Here is a 15564-nt window from a genome sequence, read left to right as displayed (position 1 = left end):
ACTGAGATTAATAAATGCTTTAAAAATATTTTTCATTGTTAGTTCATGTTTACTACTTAGTAATGTTTTACTATTAGTAATTAATTTTTTATATTTTAGTAATTCATTTTAGGATTTTTTTTTATGTAATTGATTTTAGCAAATGGAATCTTATTGTAAAGTGCTACCTTAAATTCGATTGCACTTTATTTTACAGTACATGTACTTACTGTGTATACTTACAGTGTACTTACCTACGAAAGTACAGGTAATATAAGGTAACTACATAGGGTAGAGTTAGGTTTAGGTGTAAGTTCAGGGTTAGTACCAAGTTATTGTAATTACTATAATAAATACATAGTACATACATGAGGAACAGGACTGCAAAATAAAGTGTTACCTTAATATCTATGTGGTATATATGTAAATATTGGTATTATTAACATAATAACATTTTATAAGTCAGTCCATAAGTGTACAGGGGGACCCGTCAGGTGTCATCAATCTGTCCACTAAGAGGTCCTTATCCTGAATAAGACTGAAGACCCCTGATGCTAATTCACACACTGAATCACCAAAATGTGCCAAACCTTCAAAGAGCATGTTATTCTTCAAGATAAAAAGGGCGAGAAATGATCAAACGGAGCAGGGGACTTGATTTGAGGTTCAAAGCAGAGGGAACAGCAGACACATTGGTTTGTTGATGGAGAAATTAGGTTACAGGAAAACAAAGAAGCTTGAGGGGGCAGTATATTGCTCACACGTACAATACATACTCACAGACACAGCATTTGATATTTTTCCCTAACACTTTTCAATAATTACGCTTTGAAAAGAAAAAAAAACAGTAGATACTGTATGAAAGATAGGAAAAAGGGACAATAATGGGAAACTGTAACAGTAAAAAAGGAATGTCAAATGTCAAAAATATAATTTTTCATAAAACAACTGCAACCTGACTGCATGCGGTTAAACTAGAGAAAGTCATTTTGAAGGGTCAGTCAAAAAAAAAAAGCTCCTTGAGGTGTTCCTGCAGCACGACTCATGGAACATGGCGCGAGTAACACCTAGGACATGGGTTCAATTCTTAGGCAACAAATGGACTGATAAAATATATACCCTACACGCATAATAGCTTTGGATGAAAGTATATAACAAATGCACATTTTCACTTTTTACAATTTAAATTTTTATCAACCTTGAAAAGAACTCACTTTTCATCAATGCTTTTGCATTAAACACAAAACCCAGTTGTCTGTAACCGTCAGCTGAGTCACACAACACACCCCTGAGCTCATCTGAGATCTCCAGGATTCAGATCAGTGAACCGTTACATTAAATACCAGAGTTCAGATGAAAAGATCCACATAAAATTCCACCAACACACAAAACTCAATCATAATCATTAACCCAGACACCCAACTCCCACAAGGCAACATACACAGAATCACATGCTTCCACACACTGCGAAAAGAAAATTCAGCTGAATGCATCTGCATACATTCCAGCGTGTTGAGTTACGCACCTGCGCCATCACAACAGCAAATCTTTCCCAAAATCCAACTGAGACAAACTCCACAAGAGCAACATGACCTGCCGCTCCGCATGCTGCTCGCTCACTGTCTCATATGTGCGTCAGGTGAGAGACAGAGGAGGAGAAAGGGCGAAGGACGTATTGGGAGGTGAAGGACGCTTTGGCTCTGTCTGCTTCAATACTGAAGCTCAGCTGGAAGTTCAGCGCTACTCTTCACAATAAAGGGGAGGGACCAGGGGGTGGGGCCAGGGGCCACAGAGACACACACATTCAAAAGCGATACAGGAAGGTTCCACTGAATTCACATTGAGGTCTGTTAAACCAATATGCAAAAATAAAACTCTCTGCAGAAACAGGAGTTACAGTTTTGAAATTGTTGCAGGCAAAGACAGGGAAAAGTACCATTGCGAGTGTATTTCATGTGTGTGTGTGTGTGTGTGTGTGTGTGTGTGTGTGTGTGTGTGTGTGTGTGTGTGTGTGTGTGTGTGTGTGAAATCCTGAAATCAGCTACGTCTGCATGCTGCAGTGGCCCATTTTTGAGAGGGTGTGTCTACAGTATATCACAAGTTCTTCAACCCCACTTCAGAGGATTCAAGATCACACACACACACACACACACACAAACACACAAACGCTGGGCTCCATATTTTATGAGGACATTCCATAGATGTAATGGTTTTTATACTGTACAAACTGTATTTTCACCTACCTCTCACACAATACTTTCTGCAAAAAAAGAGAGATCATTCAGTGATCTATAAGCTTGTTTCCCCATGAGAACCAAAAAATATCCCCACAAGGTCAAAAACTACTAGTATTACGACTAAATAGTCAAATTATATTTAAATATCTTCCGAATCAAATAACAGACACACTTAAGATATGCACACATCACTAAGAATCTCATTCTTGTGAGTAAAGATAGTCACAATAAAAACCTAAGTTTAGGGACAAGGGTCAACCTGACATTTCCTACAATAACGTTTAATGTTTATATTGTAATAGATATATTCTGGCTCTGTTCAATAGGCAGGACAGCTTTGTTATTCACATGTGAGAGAAGCAGGAACATGTCCCAGATGAGGAAAAACGTATTTATTTGTTTATGGTTGCTGATCAATGCTGCAACATGCCATATTAATATGCATAACTAATGTTTCTTGGTTATTAGTTCTCAATTTTTTTTGACTCCAAGACCTCCCATTGTTGCGATACTATTTTAGGGATTCCAGAAGTTTTACGAACTGAATGCTTTTCATAGTTCTCACTGTTAAACTAATAAATTTACATGACTTTTCCAGTCATTCATGATATTTCAAATGAAGATTAAGGATATTTTTTTATTTATGTTTTCTAAAAATAGAATTTATAAAATGTTTTGGTATATTGCATATTGACCTAACTAGAAAATGTATTTTAATTATAAAAATAGATACAAAGGGATTTTAAAGATTGTATTAATTGCAACTTTTCAAGGTCTAGAAATTGCACTTTTAAAAATACGTTCAAGGCAGTGGTTGTTTTTAGCATGTTTGAATGCTTTGTTGTCTTATTTTATATTATTAAGTTGTGGGCCCATTCAAAGTTTGTTAGGGTAACCTATGTGTGAAAATGTGAAACATTGTGGCACAACTTTAGTTACAGCTCCAATGAGTAAAGGTGTGGCATATTTTACAGATTTTAGTATCTCATGGAGGATAGCCCATAGTGTGCATCATTTTGTTTCCGGTTCTGGGCTGGCAATACTTGGAATACTATTTCTACAATCTACAGGTTAACTATGAGACAACTGGCAGGGTAATATTTTGGAATCAAAGTTCCAACAACATCAACATGTAGTTCCAATAACAGTACTAAAAAAAAAGCCCAGTTGACAGAATGAGGTGTAGTGTAGCGTGCAGTGAACAGTCTCATTGGACAGAATCAATCATCCCTGACTAAAGATTTTCCATGTTACTCTGCATCACTATCTGATTATTATTACTCTGTTGTAATCAGATACAGAGCAGCACCACACATACACACACCTCCATCACATCCTCAAAATATAAAGGCAGAAGCTTGAAGAGGCATAAAAAATTCACATGATAATTAAATACAGAAAAAGAGGGGGAACAGATGGGAAACTCTTTAAGTGAGATCATTCCAGAAATATTCTAGGTTAAATATAACCTTATCTCTATGAATGTGACAGTACAGCTTGTCATAGTTCAACGGTTATCTTGACCTGTCATTTTCTATTTATTAATTTTTCTTGAAAGAAACGTACCTGGAAAAGGCAAGCTCCCCATTTCCTCTTTCTATTTTTAGATCCAATCCTGACACAGACATGAGGTTGGGGGGGGAGGTTTGGTTCTGGTAGGGATGTTTAGAAATGTGTTCTTCTAAATACAGGAAGTGCAGTGCAGGGAGACAACAGGAAGTAAAGGGACTACAATACAGAGTGTTCCGCTTCAGACAGTATGGGGACCTAAAGGCACACATCAACACCACACTGACCCAAAAACCAAAGCTACACCCTTGTGGTCCTTAATCTGACCTCTAAAAGTTACTACCACAATAAAAGACCCTCTTATAGAACAGCGAATAGAAAGCAAAATGCTTCCTTGTGGATTTGGTGTGGATCTATTGTGTGATTCCCATAACACCCGATGTACTTGCTACATCGTTAGAAGAATGGCATCTACGCTAATATTAGTCAGTTTCTCTCTTATTCTGAGGTCACCATAGCCACCAGATCCAGTCTGTATCCAGATCAGAGGGTCACTGCAGTTACCCGGATCCAGTATGTATCCAGCCCAGATGGTGGATCAGCACCTAGAAAGGACCTCTACAGCCCTGAAAGACAGCGGAGACCAGGACAACTAGATGAGCCGTAGAGACAGATCCGCTGTAAAGACCTTGTTTCAGACGACAACCGGGACAAGACCACAGGAAACAGATGATTCTTCTGCATAATCTGACTTTGCTGCAGCCTGGAATTGAACTGCTGGTTTCGTCTGGCCAGAGGAGAACTGGCCCCACGACTGAGCCTGGTTTCTCCCAAGGTTTTTTTCTCCATTCTGTCACCGATGGAGTTTTGGTTCCTTGCCGCTGTCGCCTCTGGCTTGCTTAGTTGGGGACAATTCATTTACAGCGATATCATTGACTTGATTGCAAATTATTGCACAGATACTATTTAAACTGAACTGAGATGAATGACATCACTGAATTCAATGATGAACTGCCTTTAACTGTCATTTTGCATTATAGACACACTGTTTTCCTAATTAATGTTGTTCAGTTCCTTTGACACAGTCTTTTTTGTTTAAAGCGCTATATAAATAAAGGTGACTTGACTTGACTTGAAGCATTTCATGAGCCTGTGAGTGTCCCAAGATTGAAGCTCCACCAAACACATACATCAATCCCCTGAGTTGGATCAAAGCAGGGTGCAAGCCTTTCGTAGCAACACTAGCCCCCTGCTAATTAATGATCAAACCCTATTTGTACCTTTCCCACTGAGAACTGGCTCCCCTGGAAAAATCCAGAACACATGCTGTTGTACACATGCTGTTGAACATATCATACTTTATTTGAAACCTGTATGGCTTTTTCCCCTCACAGAACACAAAAGGAGCTATTGAAAAGAATGTGAAAGCTGGTCTGTAGCATGTAATTTAAGAAGATATTAACTGGGGCTGTCACCAGTGCCCACAAAATGGCTCCACTTGGAGGAATCGCCCTCGTCTTCCATCCAAAGCCTGTAAGTTGATGGTGGCTCTCACTGCCAAAGCTTACAGTGCAGCGGGCCAAACTGCCTCTGCCCTGCATGCCATGGCAATCCTGCAGGTCCACCAAACCAAGGCCCTCAAACATATGCACGAGGGGAGTACCATAATGCAAGAGCTGCGTAACGTGATTAGCTTTTCCATCCGGGTGATGGGAGTCGCGAAGCAGTCCCTCGGGAAGGCAATGTCCACACTTGTGGCCCAAGAGTGATCTATTGCTCAGCTTTGCTGAGATGAGGGACATCTCAGCAAAAGTGCACTTTCTTGACGCTCCCATCTCCCAGGCTGGGCTATTCGGTGACACTGTTGAGTTCTTCGCCCAGAAGTTCTCGGCAGTACAAACGCAGACTAAGCCTACCTACCCAGTACATCCAGCCCTGGCATGATCCTCCACCTGCAACCGTTCCGCCGCAGGCCACACCTCAGCCTGCCTGTCGCCGTGGGTGCCCACCTGCGGCTCCTACAGCCCGTGCAGAGAACATGCTGTGGCCGGCACATCAAGCCTCGTGCAGGAGCACGGCGCCCCCTTCCCCGTGTCACAGCCAGACACTAAGTCTTCCAGGATGACTAGTAGTTGTAGTCAGGATGGATGCCTCCAGTGCAGGATGGTGCGCTACAAGCAACGGGCAGGCAGCCTCAGGTTCTGGACAGGGACTCGAATGCTTTGGCACATCAACTGCCTCGAGTTGCTGGCAGTGCTGCTAGCCTTGTGGTGGTGCCAGCCACTGCTGCTTGCCGATCATGTGTTGGTCCGCATGGACAACACTGCGACCGTTTCTTACATCAACTAGCAGGGTTGTCTACTATCACTATCACTATAGTGACAGCCCCTCCCTGGCGCATCCCTCTGAGGAAGGACCTTCTTTCTCAGAGGATCTGAATTCATTGGCACCCGTGTCCAGATCATGGGACACAGCAGACATAAGTGATCTCCCACCCCCAGTGGAACACATTATCACTCAGGCCAGAGCCCTCTCTACGAGGTGAGCTTTTGCCTTGAAGTGGAGTCTGTTCACGATCTGGTGTTCTTCTCACCGAGAACACCCCCGAAGATGCATGATTGGAGAAGTGCTTTCTTTCCGGCAAGAAAGGTTGAAGCGTAGGCTGTCACCCTCCACCTTGAAAGTGTATGTGCCTGCTATCATAGCACATCACGACGCACTGGACAGCCGGTCCCTGGGAAAGCACGATCTCATCGTCAGGTTCTTGAGGGGTGCCAGGAGGATACATCTTCCTAGGCCACCCCTGGTGCCCTCCTGGGATCTCTCTACCGTCCTGGCTGTCCTTCACAGGGATCCCTTTGAGCCACTTGACTCAGCTGAGCTTAATTCTTGTCTGCTAAGACAGTGCTCCTAACCACACTCACTTCCACCAAGAGGGTCAGAGACCTCCAAGCATTTTCGGTGAGCGAAGAGTGCCTTGTGTTCGGGCCAGCCTACTCTCACATTGTCCTGAGGCCTGGATATGTGCCCGAGGTTCCGACCATGCCTTTTTGCGATCAGGTGGTGAACCTTCAAGCACTGCCCTTGGAGGAGGCATTCTGTCAGGCTCTGCTGGCAGTCGTTCCTCCCTACTCTCAGGTAGGACCTGGAGGTAGTCTCATTCCATATGTAGTGCTGCCCCAGGCCTGGGTCAGTCAATATCATTATCTCCACAAGATACCTCCCTACAGGTAGGATGTGGCCTCCGTAGCACCCTTCTCCAGAAGGCTCGCTTCCCTGTTGTTACTGCCAAGCTGTAACAACAAATAGGAAAGACTTGAAGCAATCTTTTATTGAAGGTCGAAATCCATTCTTTTAAAAAAATTTCCTCCACCAGGAAACGAGGGTTATGTGCGTAACCGAGACGTTTCCAACATTGATAATAAATCAACATATTAATTATAAATCAGAACGATTTCTGAAGGATCCTGTGACACTGGAGTTATGGCTGATGAAAATTCAGCTTTGCATCACAGGAATAAATTATATTTTAAAGTATAATAAATTAGAAACTTTTATTTTAAATTGTAATAATATTTCACAATATGAATGTTTTTTACTCTCTAGTTTTGATCAAATAAATTCAGCCTTGATGAGCAAAATATAATTTTTTAAAATACAAAAAATATTGCTTATCCCAACCTTTTGATATATTTATTAACTGCAATATATTATTAACAGAAACCGGGAGTGTCAATATAGGTAAAGTAACCACAACTTATTTCAAGTACTTTAAGATATTAATGTTTTTTAAACTTATTGAGGAAAAAAGAAATCTGATTTCAGTCTTTGTATTGTATTTTTTATTATGATAGATTGTTTTAATAAATGAATAATAATTAGTTAATTAGTTATAATTAATTCCAGTTTTAAATGTGCTTCTGATTACAGATAGCCTGGGATTACACAAGATTTGTATTTTAAAGACAAACAGTTCGAAGGGAGCATAATTTGCTTTTTGGGTTAAAAGAATTTCTTAATATGAAATTCGAATGGTATGACAATTAGAGATAAGACTGTACAGAAATTGAAATCTACACGCTAATACACACTATAGGCAATGCTGATGTTGTTAACATTAATAATTTGAAAATGAAGTATAACAATAATAATAATTTGCATGGTTTGATGTGATATGAGCTAACCAATAATTAAAGCTCTAGTATGTGACTTTTGTAATTGACCACAAGAGGGCGCTTTTCCAACAATAACAAAGGCGAAGCTTGATGACGCTATGAAGCAGGTGACGATGGGAGATGTCGTTTTTAATGCGTTTTCACCATAGCAATGTATCTAAATTGGATAAACGAATCATGATCACGGATGAGGTAATTTATTCGTTTTTGTATTACCTGTAATTGATTTGCTTACCTGTCTATCAATACACTCGCGAGAGCAGAGTCTCTGTCAAGTCCAAGATTTTCGTGCAGCTCTCTCCATCTCGTAAACGCCTGGCTGATATTTATCCTGGTTTTATTCCTCCGTTTGTCACACAGTCTGCGTGAATCCGAATATGGACGCTTACGTTTTACTGGCACTTCAATACTCGCCAAAGAGTTATCGTGATCCATAACAACGACAACCAAACCATACGCGCGGCTATAACATAACCACCACTTCCGCATTTGACCATGTGATATTCCGGTGTGGTGGAACATCACATGGGCTGCATCCGAAAACTGAAAAATGCTGCCTTCTAAGGATGCATTCCAAGGTAGGAAGGCATCAAGGCACGTCCGAATTCAATGTTAGCTTCAGTTCCTGTCTCCTGAGATGAAATTAATATTGCAGTAATGAAATATCCACTTAGTTATCACCAAAGCTCTCTATATTTCCCACAATCCTGTGCTTTCCATTCCGTGTCAGTTAAGCCAAAAAATAAAGATGGCGTCTGAAAGTTGCGCTCGGTGGTCAGTTTGTGTGTAAATGTTTGTTTTTGATCAAAGTTTTCCACTTTTTATGTAATTTCTAGCGAGAAATTAATATTGCAGTAATTAAATATCCACTTAGTTATCACCAAAGCTCTCTATATTTAGCTGTAGATCATTTAACCGTTACACTGCCTCAGAAGCCTGTCCAAAATCAGTTTCGTGAGGTGCCTTCGTGCAAAAATGCTGCCTGCAAAGTCATTGCCTGATACGGCAGCGAGGCAGCAAGTCACCTGCTTAAGTTTTCGGATGCAGCCATGGTCTACACCGGAAAAAAAATATAGAGCGGACATTGCGTCACTGAGAGGCGACATATTTTTTCCGGGACGGCCAGTTATTTAAAATCGGAATTTCTCTGAAATAAAAAATCTTTGGAGACTTTTGAGATATTGTAAGTACACAACTGGAGGAAATATATCACACTGTGCAAGTTATTTTCGGAAATTTTATTACAAAATTCCTACATATTGGAGCTTTAAGATTTAATCACCATTGTAGTGCAATTTTTTGTAATGCTTTTTTCCTCAGTTGGTCAGAACAAACATGGCAGACTTGTCACTGACTTACTGAAAATTCTTATTTGGGTCATATATTCCAAGACGTAGGCTAGAATCTGTGATTGCGATGTACAGTAAATATCCACAACGGTATGGATATCCGCAAACAGCTGCAATTGCAGGTTTTCAAACAGAGATGGTGACAAAGAGGCAAAACTTATGGACTGCAGGTTTAAAATAATTGTTTTGCAACTGACTGAATTCTCAGGATAATCTCAAAAGCGTGAAATTTTTATAAAAGTATTAGCTCAAACAGCAAACCATGGCGGTAACAATGCAAAAGTCATGGGTTCGATTCCCAAGCAATGTATGAACCTATGAAATATGTACACCTTGAATGTAAGACATTTTGGATAAAAGCATCTGCCAATATGGAGAAATACACCAAAAAGTATCTTGTTCCAAATGACAAAGACTTGCTCAAGAAATATATAAAAATATTGACTTGTTAAAAATCTGATTGCATTACAGTTGCATATTACATCCCCAAGTGGCACTTGCTATTGAACTGCTATTGGCAGCTTTGGATGGAGGTTCAACGTAACCATTAGAAAGTGACACATGATCTGTGTTTGTGGGCGGTGAATATTTGTGTGGGTGTGACTCACCTTTCCCAGGTGGGAAAAAGCAGTCCATGTCAACACTACTGCGGGAGTGAGACACGGACAGGGTGCTGCTGGGAACCAGACCCTCCTGAGGGGGTGAGTGTTCGGTGGTCCGCACCAGACACCAGCCCGGCCGCTCTCCAGACCTCTCCAGCAACTCGACGGTTTGACCCGACTGAATGCTCAACTCACCCACCGATCCCGCAACAAAGTCCTGCAGAACCACAGTCTGCTCACAGCCACCCGACAACTACAGAGAGAGAGAGAGAGATACAGGTTTTAGATTTCTAAAGAAGCCTCTAATGTTATTTTGGAAGAAAGGATGTGTTAGATATGTGTTTGCATCTATGCTGAAAACAGTTTTGTGAAAACTGTATTTATTTCAGAATATAATTTTTTTTTTTAAACCTCAGTACAATACCAGTCAAAAGTTGGAACTAATAAAGAAAAAAATATATTATTTTATTCAGCACACTATTAAATGCTAATGTTATTCCTCACAACTTAAAAACGTATTGTTTACTCCACAAAAAGTCTTTCTTACTCCACAAAAGTCTTTTCATGATCCAGGCAAATCCTGGTGGATATAAAGTCCCACCCTATATTATTTCCCTCAAAACATTCTGTTCACCCCGTAAACACGTCACAGTGCAAGTTAAATGCATTGTGAATGCATTATTGAAGTTTTAGGATTTGGATAAAGATCATAACACATTCATGCTAAAAATTTCATGCAGAAAAAGTGTTTTCTAGAACTGACAAAACCGTCCCAGGAGAAAGGAAAAACAGGGCAGGCTGAGAGAAACCAGCTCACTGAACAAATATACACATCACCACCTGAGTCAAACTCACCCTACAGTGACAGAAAATCAATTCAACACCTCACAACCTCATTTACAGACACACGGAAACATGTTCTAATCTTCATCAAACACACCCACTGAAACTGAACTCAAGACTAAGAGAAACAGGATGAGTAAGTGAGGAAAAGGCAGGACTGAACAGCTGTTCTCCTATGGAGGCCTCTCCATCTCTGTCCTGCTTCCTGAATACATCAAAACTTCAGACTCTGCTGCTGGGTGTCTGCACCAGTTCTGTTCTGACCCAGCATCCCACCCTAGACAGCGGCGCTCCCTGAATGTAGTTATGTCTGAACTGTCATACATTCAGCTGGAAGGTAAAACAAAACTCGCCTTCTTCTCATATTAAACACTAGAGCTGTGCTCATAACCACAGTAGAACCTTAAAAAATGTACCAAAAAAGGACCAAAACATAATATCATGACAACATGTCATGGCTTTTTGGACATTTATCATGTTAGTACCATAGTGCTATATAAAAAGTGTAATCATTCAGTGATGTGGAATTCAGCCTCAAATCAGTAGCCTATATTAAAATGATTTCTGATGGATCTTGTGACACTGAAGACTGGAGTAATGATGCTGAGAATTTAGATTTGCCATCACATAAATAAATTACATACTAAAATAATTAAAATAGTAAATGCTTTAAAATAAAAAACACCCAAATAGTTGTGTCGGGGTTAGTCTGTGATAATTGCAATCATCTTCATTTAAAAACCACTAAATCATGTGGGAGGTGCACATCATGATATAAAAACAAATGTCTATGTGCTTCCTTTACTGTCTAAATGCGTGTGTGTTTACACATGTATGCAAATGTTTTTTGGAAGATTTTCCTTTTTTTGTATTAATCGTCTTTGCTGTATCTGTGTGAGTTTGTGTATGAGTGTGAGTGCGTTTGTAATTATGTGTGTAATTAATGCTGTTCTCAAAGCTACAATGGAAATACAAAAGGCTCTAACTCTAGATTTACAACTCTAGAATCCCTGAAGAGCGAGGCAGAGACGAAAGAGTGTGTGATTGGGTGGAGGAGAGAGAGATACACCCTCCTCGAGGGAACACAGGGTGTTTTCCCTCCCTGATTCTTTACAGCTGGACAGGAATTCCCGCCATATGGAACAGACTATTCCATGCTGACAGAACTCTCAACCATGAGGAAAGCTTAATCCCCCACAGAGAATCAGACAGGATTACATATGTGCCATATGAGAACATTTAGCTGACACTTTCCCTTTCTTCACAACAGACATCATGCAGACTAGAGTCAAGATGTACTGCTAACTTATATATATACATGTGCAGTTCAAGTAAAATTAATAACATGTAGTAGAAGACACACAGATATACTGTGTTTTGCATCAGTCACTAATAATAATAATAATACTAATAGGGTAACAATTTGATATCTTTGACAATCATAAAGTAATTTACATTCATACTATAGTAGTTAATATCCATTTAAATAATTAAAAATGTTAATTTAGATATTTACATGACATCTATTGGTTTATCCATTATATTATATATTTGAATAATTTAGTCTTGTTTAATATATTTTAATTATTAATATATTTCAATTATTTTAAATAGGTTTTAAATAATTAATATATTTTTGAATTACTATATTATACATTATACAAACAGGAGTCTAGTTATTATTGCGAATACTAATTATAATATAATGCATGTTATAGCTTTAAAGATCTGACTAGCCAAACAAACACATGGTGTAGAATATGAACAGCCACTCCCTTCTAAGCAACTCAAAAAACACAGTCCAAATGTGAGCTCATGCTTATGGGGACAGAAAACACACACACAAACGCAGACAGATCCACAAGTGCACTCCTACATTTAAAATGCAAATGTCAGCAGAGACACTTGAAATAATTTGAGAAAGATTATGGGGAAAACACTTACAGTTCTTGCTAAATCAGAGGGCGATGTTAGTGGCTGGGCTGATTAAATAGCCACTGCTGTCAAAAACAGCATTATTAAAACACTGTTTGATATTATAGCAGTGTAAAAAATTTAAAAGTGGCAATTTAAATCAATCTTGGTACTAAGGCATTGTACTGGAAACACACATGTGAGAGTCAATGTATAAACACATTGCTTTATGAATTATTAAAAACATAAATAAACCATACAATTATGTGATATCCAAAACAACAATGAAAGAGACAACAGAAACATTTCTCCTTAAAAACCACCACTAATACATAACCTTCACAATAAAAAAATCACAAGCCAATATAATCTAATATCCAAAACCCATCAGAAGCATGTGTACTCACAGGTCTGGTTCTCTTGGGTAGTCTGAAACTCCTCCACCTGGGCATGATTCTATCTGTACCACCAATCCAACCAACCAGAAGTCAGTCTGCCAACCAGATCCGCCTTCTGATTGGCCGACAGTCAGGTAGAAAACGCTTTAACCAAAGTTCTCACTCCCAGATTCTCACACAGAGCTAGTGACTGAACTCATCCTCAGCATGCACGGAGAACAATTATTGAGCTGTCATATGGATCTGCACAGCTGAGTGTTTAGAGGGTTCTGCCCATGCAGGAGAGAGAGGGAGAGACTGAGAAAAAGAGGAGGAAAACAAGCACAGACTCCAACAGAACTATGAAAAGTGAGAGAGAAGGAAAAATGAAATAAATAGACGCAACACCCAAACTGGGCAAGGAAAGAGTGAGGTCAAAGCTGTTTGTGTATGTGTGTGAAGAGCACTGCATTGTAGCCCAGATGGATGGCGGCCACGTGGTCAACTGAAGAAGAGATGAATGGACCGGATCAAAGATATGAAAGACTGTAAGAAGTGGAAAGTGACATATCTGAAACCCCTGTGACAGCATGGGAAAAACACCAGGAAAGAAAAAGTGTGTGTGTGTGTGTGTGTGTGTGTGTGCACATGTGCATGTGAGATAAAGACAGAGAGCATATGGTAGATACACACACACAGGCACATAGATTTCATGCATTTTTAAAAACAACTGATGTGGCAACTCTAAGTCAAACTAAAAAAAATATATCTAATTATATATATACTCAAATATATCGAAACAGACACACACACAAACCCAACTACAGACATGTACAGTTTTTATTAAAAAATAATTGTATTTTCTAAAGATCAAACCAAACCAAACCTTAAGGCTACTCCTAATTTTTTTATTTTTGGAATAAAATAAACAAAAGCAAACACATGGTTTTCTTTTGAATATTTCTTTTTTTTACCTTTTTTTTTAAATGGAGGTTAGGTTATGTCAAATTTAGCTAACTTCTGGGACAAATGCTGACAGCATGGCAAACCTCACTACCCAGAGACACAAGCAACAAAAAAGTCAAGAGAAGTTTGTGTATGTGTGTGAAGAGCACTGCGTTGTCTAGTCTGTAAAAATAGGGAATATGAGGAGCCTATAAATAGTTCTGTATTTGAATGTCCATTGGGTCTCCCACACACACACACACACACACACACACACACACACACACACACACACACACACAAACACACACACACACACACACACACACACAGCTATACATACAAACAACACACAAACCTCAAACCACAATGACATAAGAAGGCCCTAGCAGTACAATAACTCCACAGAGACAGACAGACAGAAAAATGAAAATAATATGTGTAATTATAGGACTAACAGAGCTGGGTAGTAACAGATTACATGTAATCTTGTTTATGCAATCAGATTCCAAAAAGTTAAGTACTAGATTAAATTACATTTTAAAATGCTTTGTTTGAATTATTATTGAGTAGTTTTATTTAAGGATGTATTATACTATGACAAACACACCTTTTTCACCCTTATATATTTACTAGATATCCCTGTGAGATTTTAAGGTAATAGATTAATAATTAAGTATCACATATACATGTTCTCAGTTCTCTGTGAACAAAGGCTGTTTCTATGAAGTAAAGCAATTCCAACTTTGCAAGGACAGTCTGGTGCTTCTGACTCACAGCCTGTAAGTACGTTTTCATATTTAAAGAAATTGCCACTGATGATTCAAACATGAGTTTTGAGCAGTGTAGAGTAGCCCTTTTTGTTTGTTGTTTCTCCGATCACAAATGCAGACATGGTTTTATGTTTACGCATTGCTATACGCAACACAACGCATAAAAAGACAGCATAAGTCATTATAATCAGTGATTATGTCCCCACTGGATGCAACAAATGCCTTGTTTGTAGTGGGTTTTATTGGTTTTTGTCTCATCATGCCAGGACACGGCATCACAGTATGTTAAGGGGGGTAACATTTCCACTTGAGAAATTTACATTTGTAAGAACCCAGCTTGGATGACTAATCACTTGATTGCTTGAGTTACTTTGTTAATATATATAATTAATTTTGAATCTGCATGAAGTCTGCTTCACATTCACGTTAATTCTGGCTAAAAAAGGCTCACTTAGACAGGAGGACTGACATATAAAGTGACCAATCACAGTTGTTCTGACTTCTCATTTGCTTATAGCCCCTTTCACACTGCGATTCCGGAAAATACATGGGTAATGTGTCCTGGCAATTGTTCCCAGGTCGCTAGATTATGCCCCTTTCACACTACCAGCGATTACCCGGAATATGTGCGTGCATTCACACACAAACCGTAAAGGTCCCGTGAAGACATGTGATATCAGGGTGTGACGTGTAATGTACGAGTCGAAAACGCTAGGCACATTAACTTTCACTTAAGCTGGCGAACGATCTCAGCTTCAGTGAGGAAAGTGAGGAGGAAACTAACTGATCTCTGCTTTGTTACAGTGTTTATTTATACAAACGTTTCATTGTCTTTTAAAAATGTGATCCTATTAATGTTAG

The 15564-nt window shown here is 39.4% G+C and overlaps 1 pseudogene; it reads right to left on the bottom strand.

Annotated features, from left to right (window-relative positions):
- Positions 1–15564, bottom strand: part of LOC122134572 — a 60029-nt pseudogene that overhangs the window by 12059 nt on the left and 32406 nt on the right.

This window comes from Cyprinus carpio, chromosome B6 (assembly GCF_018340385.1).
Source record: "Cyprinus carpio isolate SPL01 chromosome B6, ASM1834038v1, whole genome shotgun sequence".
Lineage (NCBI taxonomy): Eukaryota > Metazoa > Chordata > Actinopteri > Cypriniformes > Cyprinidae > Cyprinus > Cyprinus carpio.
The sequence above is the reverse complement of the archived record's forward strand: the minus strand, read 5'-3'. Positions and strand labels throughout refer to the sequence as shown.